Raw genomic sequence first — 15,882 nt, 5'->3', positions numbered from 1 at the left:
GGTCCACAGAACAATTCCCAAGTCCCTTTTCTGAGATGATGTGGTTAATATAAGAATATGTGAAGTATATGAACAGTTCATTTCCCCCTGCAATGTGCATTACTTTGCATTTATTAACACTGAATCTCATCTGCTTTTATTAACACTGAATCTCATTGCCCTTTCACCTGTTGTTATTGTGATGATAGGGTCACAGAGATCCCCTTGAGACTGTCACCTTGTGGGGTGTCCTTACCACATTGTCCTGCTGGGTCAGAAACTCTGGTCTCACACCTCCCTCCACCCTCATGAAGGCACAATATTGGGATAATAGCCTCCAGCAGAGTAACAGACACTGATAAAAACTCAGCTCTAGAAGGATTCAATTACAGGGACTTGACCATACCCAGGAGCACAGCCCCAGTGGGACCAAACCCCCAAATAAATGAATCTTTACTCTTTATAAAAGTTCATATGTTGTTCACTCTCTTTGTCAGTGAAAGAGGGATATGCACAGCAGTTGTTCCCCTCCCTTCAGATAACAATTTATACTGGGTTTAATTATAAAAGTGATTTTTAAGTACAAAAAGTGCAATTTCAGTGGCTGAAATGACAAGTATTGACAAACAGATCAAAGTAAGTTACTAAGCTAAAATAAATAAAACGTGAGCTAAGCCTAATGCATTGGCATGGATTGTTACAAATCATAATTTCTCACTCTAGTCCTTATTTTAGGTTCTTTGGACCAGAGCTGATATTTTTCCTGACCTAGGTCTTAGAGCTTCTCCTCTCATTAGAGTTCTTTTCTTTTCATGTACTTTCATGTGTCTTCTTGAGGTGGGGAGCAGTCATCATTGCCTCTCATTTCTTAAACAGAATTTTCCCCGGGGAAAAGTCTTTGTGCCACTTCCCCATCTCTGTGGAAAAATGCCACATTCAGAGTGGTCCTAGTGCCTGGTGACATGGTCACATATCTTTATGGAACCAACCATAGTTTGGGCTTACAGGAAAAACAATACGGTTCATAGAATTTTGTCTTGTGCACCAGGCTATTAAGTTCCTTAAGTACCACTAGCGGCTTTCACTAAAAGACCTAGATTAATAAACAGGTTTATACTTTATATTTCTAACATCACATACAATAAAGATACATGTATGCAAATAGAATATACACATTCTGGAGACTGCAAGCTCTTAAATGATGGATTGCTTGCCCCATTTTGCATAAGGCATATTAAGTTATGCATATTCATATTCCCTCCTAGGGACAGCCCTGTTCCCAGAATGGGTTTATGGGGCTGATCCTTTGCATTTGGAAGAGACATACAGCTGCACTCAAAAGTGACCATTTTACACATGGATGCTGTGTACTGCATCTCCTTTTCTGTCTGGAAAATACACTGACAGAAAGTCCTGCTCTGTTTTTCTGTGATGGGGTGCCTACCCTTACAGTTGATGAAAGGGTTAATATGGGTGGGCGAGGCCAATAAACTTACATAGTTGTACCTGGAATGTTGGTCAGGCCTAATAAATGATGAGTGAGATAGGGCCCAGAGCAGACCAGGAAGCATCTATATTTGCTGGAAGGAGATGCCAGCTTCTACAGGTCTATGTTGTCTTGGTGTATTTTGTTGTTGTCTCAAAAGGCTGTCCCAAACATAACCCTAGCCATTTTTCTAGCAAAGGCAGGATCAGCTGCCATTGAAACATATGGCACCCATATTAAAAAAAATGGTTGTGGAAAAAATAGAGTCCATCCCGGGCACACAGTTTCATCAATTTCACAGTGAATTGGGGACACTAAGAACCTTGCATAAGTCATTGAGCAAGAACCAGGATCAGGACTAGAGTTACCCTCAACCAGAGTAATATAATGAAAGGTTCTGTTTGAAACACAGACTTTCCCAGTAATTCCAGTAGGCCATATGTCTACATCCCCTTGGCCGGTGAAAATGGACTTGTAAGTGGTGTGATGCCTCAATAATAAATTAATGTCAAGGTGTATTTGTGTGTCTGATGCTATTTATATACATGAATATTTTTTAAGCGCTTCAGTCCTGTCTCTCAGTGAATATTTGTGGCTTATGATATAAAGAAGGAAAATTTTAGCACGGGGTTATAAGGTGGTGGCATAAGAAAAAATACAAGACTTTGGGGAGACATGGTATAGAAATTGTCTGAAAGCTTTTCTAAAGCTGAAAAAGCTTTTTCACTTGATAGGAATTTCAACAAGCAATGTTTTCTGATTCTACCTGTTCGACACTCATGGTATGATGTATTAGCTGGGCTGGGATGCCTCTTTTAGTTGGGCTATGCTATATGTACCATGGTGGCCACAATATTTCATTACCTGCCATCCTTTAATGGAATTCTCTGTAACCACATAATAAGTATCTTGTACTCACATTTTGGAAATGTCAGGAGCCCTGGATATGTAAATAGCAGGGGCTGGATAAAGCTCTTGTCCCTCCACCCCTGTTTTTCCCCATATCTCCTTTTCTTTCCCTCTCATTTTCATGAACAGTTCCTATAGTCTTGGCTGGCTATGAATTCCCCTGACACACTGACTCTGCAAAGGGGGAGACAGTGTCTTCAAAATGTCAATTCTGTACGTCTGATAAGTGCAGACAACTCAGTGGAACAACACTAGGAAGTCTTTAAATTTTGCAATTGTGGACTGTCATGATTTGGATCTGCAAAATGCTTTTCATTGACCCTTTCTGATGTTCCTGCTCAAAATTTGACATGTGCAGCTGCAACTTCTGCTTCCTAAGTTCCAGCAGACAAGAAGAAATGTGTGGGGGTTTTTAAGAGAGTACAAGGAATTCTTGGGTAGCTTCACATTTGTGTGTAGATCCTCAGCTGGTGTAAATCAACATAGCTACATTAATGTTAGTGTTATTCTGTTTCCTCAGCTGCTGTAAGTAAACATAGCTACCCTGATATCATTATGTTGAGTTACACCAGTTGAGAATCTGTCCTTTAATTTATGTGATCCAAGAAATATAAAATCCTTGTGAATAAGTCAACAGAAAGGTGCACCTACATATGTAAATAAAAGTATCTAACCCTTTCATTGTATGTGTTTGCAGCTAAATGGGCTGATTAGTGCTTTTGTGGATTTTTCTCTTTCTTTCTTTCTTTCTTTCTTTCTTTCTTTCTTTCTTTCTTTCTTTCTTTCTTTCTTTCTTTCTTTCTTTCTTTCTTTCTTTCTACCATTTATATTTTCAATAAGTTGTTTTGTATTATTAGAGAAGCTATGTTTTACATTTTCTGGGTCAGTCCAGAGATTACTTCTACTATCTCACAGTCAGACTTGCTCCACTGTTATTTTGAAACATAGACAAAAAGACAGTGATCAAAAGTTGTCATTTTGCCACTGTGAGGAGGTAGGGATTTCCTGCAAGATTTATGAATTATATGCTTGGCAGTGATTTTCTTGGCTAGGGATTCCTTCCCCAATGGGTAGCCAAAGCACTAAGAAAGTTGATCTGGGGACAGAAGACATGCATTGTATCATATATCTGTCTGGGGTGGAATGAATGGGTCATGACAGGATTGGCTGAAACTGACCCATATCACTGGAGGATCCAGTGAGACACCAAGGACCATACATTCCACAGTGGGAAATTCCAGTGGGCACTGCATGTGAATTGAACATGGGCCATCAGGAGTTACAATGGAACTCTTGGTATCAAAGGTATCAACAAGGTAACAAAATGCAGGGATAAGAGCTGACTTCTGAAGTGACACTGAGTTCTCCCCTGGATTGACAGAAGGCCACAGCCAGAAATGGATTCCAGAACATTTTGCAGTGATATAGCCACTCTGTAAGTTGTGCACTTGTGCGGCTGCTCAGGAACAATTCAAATGCTGCCCAGATGATTTGCAGAGCACCCACTGTTAGGTTTTTGGATTCTAGTGCTGGTGCATATTTGCATGAGCCTCGGTGCACATACATATTTATTCCGCATCTGAGGGTACGTCTACACTAGCCCCCTAGATTGATCTAGGGAGGCTAATGAGGGTGACCGGAATTGCAAATCAAGCCCAAGATTTAAATATCCTGCGCTTGATTTGCATGTTCCTGGCCGGTCGCCATTTTAGAAATTGACTAGCCCAAAATAACTGCCCGCGTCTACACGCGGCAGTGAAATGGGATTCCGGAATAAAGCCCCTAAATTGAATTAGGTGGTAAACCTCATTCCATGAGGAATACCACCTAATTCAATTTAGGGCTTTATTCCGGAATCCCGTTTCACTGCCGTGTGTATATGTGGTCAGTTACTTCAGTCTAGTCAATTTCTAAAATGGCAACCGGCCAGGAACATGCAAATCAAGCATGGGATATTTAAATCCCAGGCTTGATTTGCAATTCCGGTCGCCCTCATTAGCCTCCCTAGATCGATCTAGGGGGCTAGTGTAGACGTATCCTGAGTGGAAAAGAGTAGAGGGAACAAGGTGGCAAGTATAGATTAGGTCTTAAGCTTTGCTTCTCTCTGCTAACCTAAAGACATGCTTTTTTCTAAAACCATACTCTGTTTTGAAGAGGCTGGTTGGCATAACTGCAAAGTGTTGCTGAAGCACACTGGTCCCTGGCCCGGAGTCTACTTCTGTTGGACTTAGAGGGCTGAACTCACTGTGTGAAACAGGAGTCCTGAAGGCCAGAGGCTACAGGCTATGTGGCCTCAATGCCACTGAGTCTACTCTTAAGAAGGAATGGAACACTTCAAGGGTCTGGCACACTGAAGGGGTCCCTCAAAGAAATAGTTCAGAAGCTGGATTGTAGCACACATCTTGCAAATCAATAAGAGCCATAATTTTAATCAATAGCAGTTTCCAGCAGAAAAGAATGCAATTATGTAAGGAAACATCTTTAGATCATCCAGCAAGACCATATGATTAAAAAAGCGTTAAGAAATCATCTAAACAACTGCCATTTTAATGTTGGCAAAAGGAATTCCTATAATCGTTTGTGGGCACCAGTGTTTTCATCTTGTTTATAACAAGGGGAAAGGAGAGCAGTGACCACGTTTGACCACATTTGTTAATATTACATCATCACACTGTCGGACATAAATCAGAACACTAGACATTGTCTTCTGGGGTTAAAGGCCAGACTGGAATAGAATCAATATTGATTGAAGGGTTGTATTGGCCATTGGCTGAGTTATGGGGAAGTGTTTTTAGTCTTTAATGATAGAGAGACCTTGGAAATTGTGGGTGAAGTCCATAAATAAGTAATCACAAAAAAAGTGGATTTGTATTAGTTACAGCTTTAAAAAAAGGCTAAGAAAAAACATGATGAACTCTTTAATGGCCTTCAAAAGGGAAGCACACAAATGTTAGTGTGAATGGGAAAGACAAATATATTCAGAGAGTATCGAAATTAGACTGTATGGATAAAATCACTATTCAAGTAAAATCAATGGCAAAAGTTCTATTAATTTCATTTGGTCCAGTATTTTACCTCCCATGTACGGAACAGGAGGAAAGAGAATAAAGTACAATTATCTGCAAAATCATCTGTGCCATGAAAATCAAGCCATATTTAGAAGTGGTTAGTTGCAGGGGAGCAAACACTACATATCTTACACAAAGGTCACTTTCAGAGGCTATGTTTTGAAAATCGGAATGTCAACTATCAGCTTGTGTATGAAAGCTCTAGAGTAGGATTTTGGAGTTCCCTAATTCCTGATGATTTTTCTTGATGAATATTAATATTGGGGATGTAATAGTCTCAATTTGGATGAAAAACTCACTTGGTAATCATTCACATTTGGTCAGAATGGGCAAGAATTTTCAGGTAACCAATATAGTGGCTAATTTTATATCCAGGTAAGGGCTACAACTTCCATTGGCAAGAGTATTTCACAATCGTGAGTTCCAGTTTGTGATCTTGTATGTCTTGTGCCATTAACAGTATATCGAAGGTTAGTAATCAAAAGGCTTGTAAGATTCTCATACTAAAAGTTTTGAATTTTCCGGGTTTTATTACCCATGCTGATTACCATCTGTTTTTAACAGTGATCCCATGCTTGATGCTTATGAGAGTTTTGAAATATTAGAATATATCTGAGGGGCTTGGATGATAGGCAAACATCAGTGAGGTTATCACATAAATAAATGTATGGCATGCTTGTAAAATATCATAGATAAAACCTCGGTACACACCCACGCAACTCATACCTATGATCTACATACCTGCATACATGTTAAAACCTCTTAGAAGTGATCACTCAGTGGACCGATAGAAATGGTCCGCTTCACTGTAATGATCTTCTAATGAAGGTGACACAGATTTCTACTCAAAATATTGTGGAGATAGGTAGCAGAAGAGTTGCCTAACAAGGATGCTTTCATGCTTTATCTATTTATAAAATATGCACACTCTGCTACTCTGTGGCTATGGTATTGCGGAATGTCTGTCAGTACCTCAACTGCCCTGGCCCGTTATTCTTTAGGCATCAACGTGACATTGTCTCATCCCATTTTCATTTTTCCTCTTGCTACACTTAATATGAGTCTTGCTTTGAGAAGTCCCTTTGTGTTGTCTGTCTTGCTGAGCTACACTAATTCAGCATGCATTCATGGTTATTTTATCTCACCAACAGCTGCATCATAGTATTAGTATCTTAGTGCTACCGGTATGCATAAAGCAGTGTTTCCATGACAAAAATACAAGGTGTGGAATCCTTGCTCTTCCCTGCAGGGACCCCTCCTATTGCTACGGATTCCCTATCTGACTGTACACACTCTCTCAGGGCAGAGACTTTGCCAACTGCTCTGCATATGTGAACACAATGAATATGTCACAGCTGAAGATAAGAATTTCAGTAAAGATGTTAATTAACAGCTGTCAACTGCTCTCCTAACTGAGTCCTGCTATCTCGCTCTGGAGACTTCTAGTCTCCCAATGATAAGAAAGCAGGGAAAGCTCTAACACTATGATGCAGCAGTTCTCAAACTTTAGTAACCCAAGGATCCCCATTTTGATTTATTTTTTTTCACAGACCCCTAGGCCTACCCCACTTAGCCCCAGGCTCCACATTACCTCTTCCTGCTCCTGATTACATGGATGAGGGGTAGTGGATGGAGCCACTGCTATTCATGCCAGGTGCTTTCGGAGGTGGTGGGGAGGGTCTTCCTGCTCCTGATTCACCCTGCCCATTCTTTTCCTTGCTTCTTTTCACCTCTTCCTCCCAGGGCCTCCTGCATGCTGTAGAACAGCTGTTTCCCAGGATGCTGGGGACACTGGGAAAGAGGACGAAGGAGGAGTAGGTCAGCAAGGTCAGCAGACCTGCTACAGAACCCTTGGCTGCAGGGGTGAAAGCACCTTACATTTCTTACAGGTAGAAATTTCTTCAATTTCTACAGGGCATGGGGAAGTTGCGATACAACAATACCTGTAAGAAATTTAAGTCTGGGATAGAGTTTGGGGGCTTAAGGCAGAGGATTGGGATGGGGGGTGCAGGATCCACGGCAAGGGTGTGGTGGTGAGGGGGGTGCAGGAGTCAGGATTGGGATGTATGAGAGGCTCAGGGCAGAGGGTCAGGATGGGCAGGCTATATAGGATGTAGGAAAGAGGGCTGGGGGATGGGAAAGAGTCTGTGAGGGGCCCTGGGGATCGGTTAACTTACCTGGTGTTGACCAGGTTGCTGTAACCATAGCTGGATGAGGGTTGTGCCAGGATCACTGTGGCTAATTCATCCTCCCTTCTTACCCCCATCAGGAGCAGAGCCAGAATCAGGGCACTGCAGGCCGGTGGGGGTTGCCACCAGACCCTTTCATGGCCAGATGAGGGCCATATGGCAGGGCATTTTCCAGGATTGGGGCCACGGCTGGGCCACTGAAACCATGGCCAGACAGGGGCCTATTCCACTACGCCCCCAGCATGAGCAAGGCTAGAGCCAGGCTACTGCCTTGGGAATGGGGCCATGCGACTGCCCCTCCCATTGCAGATGGGGACCAGATCGCTGATGCGCCACACCTGCAGCCATGGCTGCACAGGGGCCAGTTCCACCATCCCTTGCCTCTTCAGGAGCAAGGCTGGGGCTGGCGGCTAGATGGGGCATCCGCCAGCCCCTCCCATGGGAGCCTGACTGCGGGGCCTGCCCTGCCACCTCCCTGCATCACAGGAGTGGGGCCAGGCCGCTGTGGTCAGATGGGGGCTACTCCCAGTCTCTCCCAAGAGGCTGGGTGGGAACATGCGCGCCTCCCCTACTGCACGCTCCCCCGGCCGGTCCATTTAAAGTGCCTGCTTTCCTCCTGGCTGTGAGGGAGCACCCCCATGAGCTTGTGTGCCCTGTCTGGCTCTTGCCAGACCACCGCCAGCTTTTACCAGAGCAGTGCACTGGGGCTAACCTCCTTTCTTTCACCTCTGCTGCAGATCACAGTTTGAGAAACACTGTTCTAATGCACTGTTCCAAAGACTGTGTAAGAAAGGGCCCACTCTAGCAATACAGAATTGTAATATAAGACAGGGTCAGTACTCAGCCATGTAAACTCTCTTAGATGACAATGATTCAGTCTGCTTAACTTCAGGATCTAGAAAAATAATGGAGCAAATAAATAATCAGTTTACAAACTCCTAGAACATAAGATAAGTATCAATCAACATGAATTTGTTAAGAACAAATCATGTCAAATGATCCTGATAGCTTTCTTTGACAGGATATAAAGTCTTGTGGATGGGGAAGCAGTAGATGTGGTACAGCTTGATTTTAGTACGGTTTTTGATACTGTCTCACATGACTTACTTAAACAAACTAGGGAAATATAACCTATATGGAGTTACTGTAAGCTGGGTGCATAAATGGATAGGAAACCACCCACAGGCCTTGGGGGACAGGCCAATCCTCATTTACAGACAACCTCCTAACCTGAAACAAATTCTCTCCAGCAACCATGTAGCAAACCCTCATCGTACTCACCCAGGAACCCACCCTTGCAATCAGATATGGTGCCAAGACTGTCTATATATCTATACAAGCAACATCATCACATGACCTAACCACATAAGCCATCACATCAGAGGCTTGTAAAACTGCACATTCACCGATGTGATCTATCAAGTGCCAGCAATGCCCCTCTTCCATGTATATTAGCCAAACTGGACAGTCTCTACAACAAAGGATTAATGGACACAGATCAGATATTTGAAACGGGTAATACACAGTAACCTGTTGGGGAACATTTTAACTTGCCCAGACACTCACTAATGGATCTAAAAGGGACTATAATATTACAAAGCAATTTCAAAAACCAGCTTGAGAGAGAAGCTGCAGAACTTGGTTTCATTTACAAGCCTGACACCTGTAATCAAGGTTCGAACAAAGATCTTACCTGGATGGGCCGGTACATTCCACACCCTAATGACATAAAAAGCTATGCACCATGTATTTACAGCCCACTCTATTAGCCTAATTTAGCACATAGGCAAAGATAGGGTGATTGCTGTATGCTGTGAAGGAAACATATTGCATACTTTTTTACAATATAGCTAATCTGCCTTAGGTATTTTCATGACAACTACGAAAGTAACTGACGCAATGAAGAGTGAGTGTTTTAGTGAAGCTAGTATGAAGGCTTTGCAAAAGGTCTGGATGATTCTTAAAGTAACTACACTTCCACCTGTTAACATTTGTTCTGAAAGTTTTGCTGCAGTTCCCTAATTAGACACCAGATGGTAGAACAATGACAGCTTACCGTCCCACTACACCAGTCAGATCTGTTTCCACACCTGGCTACAGCTGTTGAAATACATGTAAAAATCCCTTAGACTCACCTGAATTTGGCCAATAATGCAGATCCCGAAGAGTGAAAAGCCACATTTAAGATTGAAGCTGAAACCATCCATGGCTCAAAGCACTCAAGTTAAAGGAAGAAAGGGAGAAGTTTACTGTAGAACAGTGTTGAGATGTCACGTGTAAGATTTGTGAATTTAGTTAAGATAATTCATACCGCACATGAAATACTGTCTGAAGACAGCAAAAATTAATTTCAAATTGAAAGAATGAAGCTTTTTTTTATTGTTTGGCATACATAGTAAATAAGTATTTGGCACTTTCTCTTCTTCATTATTTGCTCCCAGAAGGGACCATATAAATCTCTCTGAGTATGTCTACACTACAAAGTTAATTCGAACTAACGGATGTTAGTTCGAATTAACTTTCATAGGTGCTACACCAGCGCTCCGCTAGTTCGAACTTAATTCGAACTAGCGGAGCACTTAGTTCGAACTAGGAAAACCTCATTTTACGAGGACTAAGCCTAGTTCGAACTAGCTAGTTCGAATTAAGGGGTGTGTAGACCCTTAATTCGAACTAGTGGGAGGCTAGCCCTCCCCAGCTTTCCCTGGTGGCCACTCTAGCCAACACCAGGGAAACTTGTCTGCCCCCCTCCCGGCCCCAAACCACTTAAAGGGGCACGGGATGGCTACGGTGCCCGTGCCAGGTGCAAGCGTGCCAGCACCCAGCCAGCAGACCCTGCACCTGGCACGGATCGAGCCAGCCACCCGATGCCCCCCAGTCCTCCCCCTCTTCCTGGGACCAGGCTGGCGGCTCCCGGGAGATTGCCCGGGACCACAAGAGGCGGGCACTCGCCTGGGCTAGTGCAGACATCGTGGACCTCGTCCACTATCTCCGCACTAGGCACAGGAAAGTGGCCGACTAGGGCAGGAGAGCTGTCAGCCTGGCCACCCAGGAGCAGGTGTGCAAGAGAATTAAGGGGGTCCACTGAGACCCCCGACCCTGAGCCCTGACCGTACAATGGCCATACTGGGTCAGACCAAAGGTCCATCTAGCCCAGTAGCCTATCTGCCGACAGCGGCGAACCCTAGGGACCCTGGAGGGGATGGACTGAAGACAGTGACCAAGCCATTTGTCTCGTGCCATCCCTCTCCAGCCTTCCACAAACCTTGGACAGGGACACCACTCCTACCCCCTGGCTAATAGCACTCCATGGACCCAACCTCCATCACTTTATCTCACTTCCCTTTAAACTCTGTTCTAGTTCTATCATTCACAGCCTCCTGCAGCAAGGAGTTCCACAGGTTGACTCTTTGCTTTGTGAAGAACAACTTTCTGTTACTAGTTTGAAGCCTGCTACCCATTCCTTTCCTTTGGTGTCCTCTAGTCCTTCTTTATAGGAACTAATGAAGAACTTTTCTGTATGCACCCTCTCCACCCAACTCCTGCTTTTAGAGACCTCTATCCTGTCCCCCCTCAGTCTCCTCTTTTCTAAGATGAAAAGTCCCAGTCTCTTTAGCCTCTCTTCATATGGGACCTGTTCCATACCCTTGATCATTTTAGTTGCCCTCCCCTCTCCCAGCCTCTCTCTTCCCCTCTCCCACCTCCTTTTCCCAGTCTCCCCCAGTTTTGTTCAATATAGACAGATTCCATTTTGGAAGACACATTATCTTTATTTTGTACATCAAGAAGAGGGGCTAGGGAAGGGTAAGTGGAAGGAGGTGAGGGAGGAATGGGGTACGAGCCCCTGATGGGGAGGACTGGGCTGGCTCTGCGGGCTTCTGGGGATGGAAGCTCTCCTGCAGCCCCCCAATTGCCCCCTCTCCCTAGATGGCAGCCTGCAGCAAGTGCAGCCGGGCTGATGGCCGAGTGCTGTGATGTGCCCAGTGTGGGTACTCAGGGCACTCCAAGCCAGGACTGCTTTGCAAGCGGGGCACCCCTGAGAACTGTCTGTCCGGGGTGGGGGTCGGGACCCTTTAAGCACAGCCCTCGGCTAGCCTGAGACAGCAGCTCCACGCTCTAAGTCCTCCTCTGATGCCCTACCGGCACTGCTTCCAGCCATCCTTAAGCCCGGTTCAGGGTCCACTTAATGTGGACATGCAAGTTTGATTTAGCAAAATGCTAATTCGAACTAGTTTTTAAGTCTGGATCCGTTAGTTCGAATTAGCTTAGTTCGAATTAACTAATTCGAACTAAGTTAGTTCGAATTAACGTTGTAGTGTAGACATACCCTCTCTGAGTCTACTGAGTAAGCTGGTCAAAACAGTACCTCCCATGTGTAGTATCACCACTACAAGCCGTGAAGTTATGCTTCTGGACATACTGATTCATTGTGATGAAGGAGAAGTGATACAAGCTGATTTAAGAGACCCACCATGGATGGCAAAATCTTACTGGAAAAACTTAAAAAACAACAAATAGTCTACTAGCACCTTAGAGACTAACAAAACACGTAGATGGTATCATGAGCTTTCGTGGGCACAACCCACTTCAAGTCTTACTGGAGTGTTCAGAATAGTGTGGGGTTGGTAATCTGGGCTATATCATAGATATATATATATACTACATTTCAGAACGAGTGGTCACATATCTATTTAGCCTGCAGTCATATTTTAAAGGTAGGTTAGTTATATTGTAAAAAATATGGTGCAGTATGTCTCATTCACAGCATACAGCAATCACCCTATTTTTGCCTATGGGACAAAGATAGTGTACTTTACGATGTTACATGTCTGCAATGAAGAGAGCCTGGAATTGTAATGTATGAGAAAATAAACCAAGTTATCTATAAGAAGGATGGAGGGGAAATCTTCTCTCTAGCTTTTTACCATGCATCATTCTGCTGGAACTGCTTTGCTCAAGCAACTTGAATTTAGTTTGGTAAAGCTACACATTTCTGTATTCTAATCTTTTGATATGTTGCACTTTTTCTGAATTTTATTCACACTTATTTGTGACCACAGGTAGGAGCCATTTTCAAGTATTGTTTGTAAATAAATTCTATATGACAGGGGAAATAAAGTAAGCTGGCTTGACACTTCAGATAACCACAGCCGAGAAAATCATTGTCCATTTTCAATCTAAGTTAAGCTGTCAAAGACAAATGAACAAGTTAACAGTTTGATTAGCATTCAAATGGTATTTATCATTCTCAGCTGTACTGAGTTTTTGGGTATATTGCCAACAAATTTAGTAAACATTTCCCTGTCCTGAGGAGCATGTCTGACATATGCATGACAACCATATAACTATCTTTTTTGGTACAAACTATTAGTAAAGGCTGAGAGAGAGAGAAAATGTTAATATACTTTCCCATATGTAAAAACTTTTGGAAGTTGGAAAGCTCATTTCTGTTCATTTGAGTTCCGTACACTGTTTAAAATAAGTTAGCCAGTATTCTGAAATTACCAGTTAAAAGTACATTAGACCCAAGGATATCCATGTATCTGAAGTCAAATTGATATTTTGAGAGACCTAGTTGTGTTTCAGCATCCTGGCAAACGTTTTTACTCGATTTCATTATTTATTTCAGTTTCTTGCTTCAGGTGAGATTACTTTGACAGCCTCTTTCCAGGTAGACAGAGAGATGAAACATCCCTTTAGGCTAGAAGTTCTCACCCTGCAGGCCACATGTAGCCCAATAGCATACAGCTACAGTCCAGAGTGGAGGGGTCTAGGTTCCCAGCTGTCTGGCATGGTGGCACATAGGCGACTCGACTGCACAGCATGGCAGGCTCAGGATGGGGGTTCCTGCCCCAATGGCATAGCAGGAGAGGGGGGTCAGTTACCTCCAAATGCCACACTAGGGTGCCAATTTAGTCCCCTTCAGCTCCCCCTGTCATCCCTCGGTTCGCCTGCTCCTCTTCCGCCCGCTGTCACCAGCTGGAGCCTCCTCCCTGCCTCTCTGCCCCCAGTCCAACCCTCTTCCATCTCCGCTGGTGGGTTAGTGCATGTGGGGGCCTGTTCCCAAACTGGAGGGAGCGGGGGAAGACACGGTACAAGTCCTTCCCCCCAGGGTTTGGCTAAACCGTACGCCAGGTTTGGGGCCCTGTTGCGTGACGGCAGCAGCGGGGTGAGTGTGCACTTTCCCCCCAGGCACATAACACCCTCCATCCAGCACATCCCATGGGGTGGAGGTTTGGGGTCACAGTTGCAGGTCAAGGGCAGCTGAATAGCAGGTGTCCACGGTCTGGTGTCAGGGTCCTGGCTGCTGCTGCCCTGCTACCTGGCCCTTGCATCCCAGGTAACACTGTGGGCGGCATATCTAAAATAGGTTGCTGAGATAGCTAGTCAGCAAAAGGGGATTGCTCACATTTGGATTTGCTCTCACAAGGTGATGGGCAGTTCTGCAAGGTCCTGGACCCTTCCATTCTCACAGATGTTGGTTGGAATTGAGTGCTCTCAGGACCTTGCAGGACCAAATCCTTCATGATATTTTCTTTCCAAAGAGGGAACTGGCTGGACAGCTTTTATGCAGCAACTGTTTGGTGTATCCATCTGCTGCTATTTGTCTTGTAAATAGACCAGAGTCTCAAATTCTTAGCCTGTGGGACAGTCCTGGATGGAGAAATTGCACAATCTGGGCTGGAACTCCCGGAAGGCTGGAGGGGGGGGCCTGTCGGTTACCAGCACCCAAGCCTCACCCCTTCCTGCCATCACACAGCCTTCTTTCCCCCCATGGTACCCTGTCTCCTGAGCATATGGTATTGGGAATTATACCGGGCGGGGGGGGGGGGGACTTGCACCACAGGATAGCAGTGGTTGCTCCTCCTGCCCATTTCTTGTGTCAGCAGGAGCCATGGGGGAAGCAGAGCTCACTGGGTGGGCACACTCATTCCCTGCTTTTTCGAAAGAGAGCACCTAAGCAGTTATTCCTTATAAAATGAGGTTTTCCACGGTCAAAAAAAATGCAGCGTTCTTTCAATTTACTTTTGAAAGAACATGGCAGCAGTCTAGATGCAGGGGAAGCTTTTTCGAAAAAAGGCTACTTTTTTCGAAAAAAACCCTGTAGTCTAGACACATCCTAAGAGTGTAATAGTAGTAATAATAATAATACTTATGTCTTTTGCAGTGTTCTGAAACCACACAGCTCAAAACACTTTCCAAAGGAGTAGGTACCCGCATTTTACACATAGAGGAAGCCAGATACAGAGGTAGAGTACCCAAGATCATACAACAGGTCAATGGGAAATACCAAAAATTAGATAGAACAGTATGCCCTCTAGCCAAATAATGTGTTTGTGGCAATTATTTTCTGCTTTTCCTGGACCCTGCTCAATAGTCACTCAAAAACACTTTAATTATTTGCTGTGGATCAAACTGTTCTAATTGAAACCAGCATTGAGTGCCCTGAAAGTCCACTAATGTTTTGTTGCTCCTACAGCCAACTTCTTTTTAAACCTCATTTGCCTTAGTAAGCATGTTATGCATCTTTCCTAATGACCATTTTACTATCTGAGATCTTGCTGTAGGATAGGCTGCTTTTTATCCTAGTCTTTCAAAGAATAACCTTGCCGAAAAGAATTCCCAAATTCAAAGCATAATTTTAACTAGTGATTTCAGGGAGCATCTCTTGCTTAAGCAGTATTAACAATTTTACAACATTGTTTGTCTTATTGGGCTAGCTTCAGGGATTTCATGGGTCACAAATACTGTGCATGTAGGGAAGAGGAAAGCATTGATTTTTGCTCTGCAATTGATGTTTGCCTTGCTTTTCCAGCTTCAGTCTAAACCAAGTAGGATGAATGAGGGAATACAGAGCCTCAGGTTCTATTAGGAATTAATTTTTAAAGTTTACAAGTTCAGTTTCTTACATTTCACTTACAACCTCTGTAGAGATGATTTACAGTCACTGTTGGACTTAAGACTGATTCCCAGAAGTTGAAGTCCAATAGTATTTCTATAAACCACTATAATAATATTTTATTTTTATGGTTCTAAATGTCCTGCAGTGTATGGTAATTCAGATATAAAATAATTAAAGGCAATTAAAGGCCATTATACTAAGGATTACTTTGAGCTAATGATAGACTGCTTGCCGCAAGGAAGAACGCCTCCTAAAATAATGCAGGAACCTGATAATTGGTTGAAACTGGAAAAGGAGCATATCACAGAGACTAGGGGGAAGGTAATCTTGTGGAAATGTATACAACCT

Source organism: Pelodiscus sinensis, chromosome 13, assembly GCF_052426305.1.
Source record: "Pelodiscus sinensis isolate ZL-2025 chromosome 13, ASM5242630v1, whole genome shotgun sequence".
Lineage (NCBI taxonomy): Eukaryota > Metazoa > Chordata > Testudines > Trionychidae > Pelodiscus > Pelodiscus sinensis.
Note: the sequence above shows the minus strand (reverse complement) of the source record.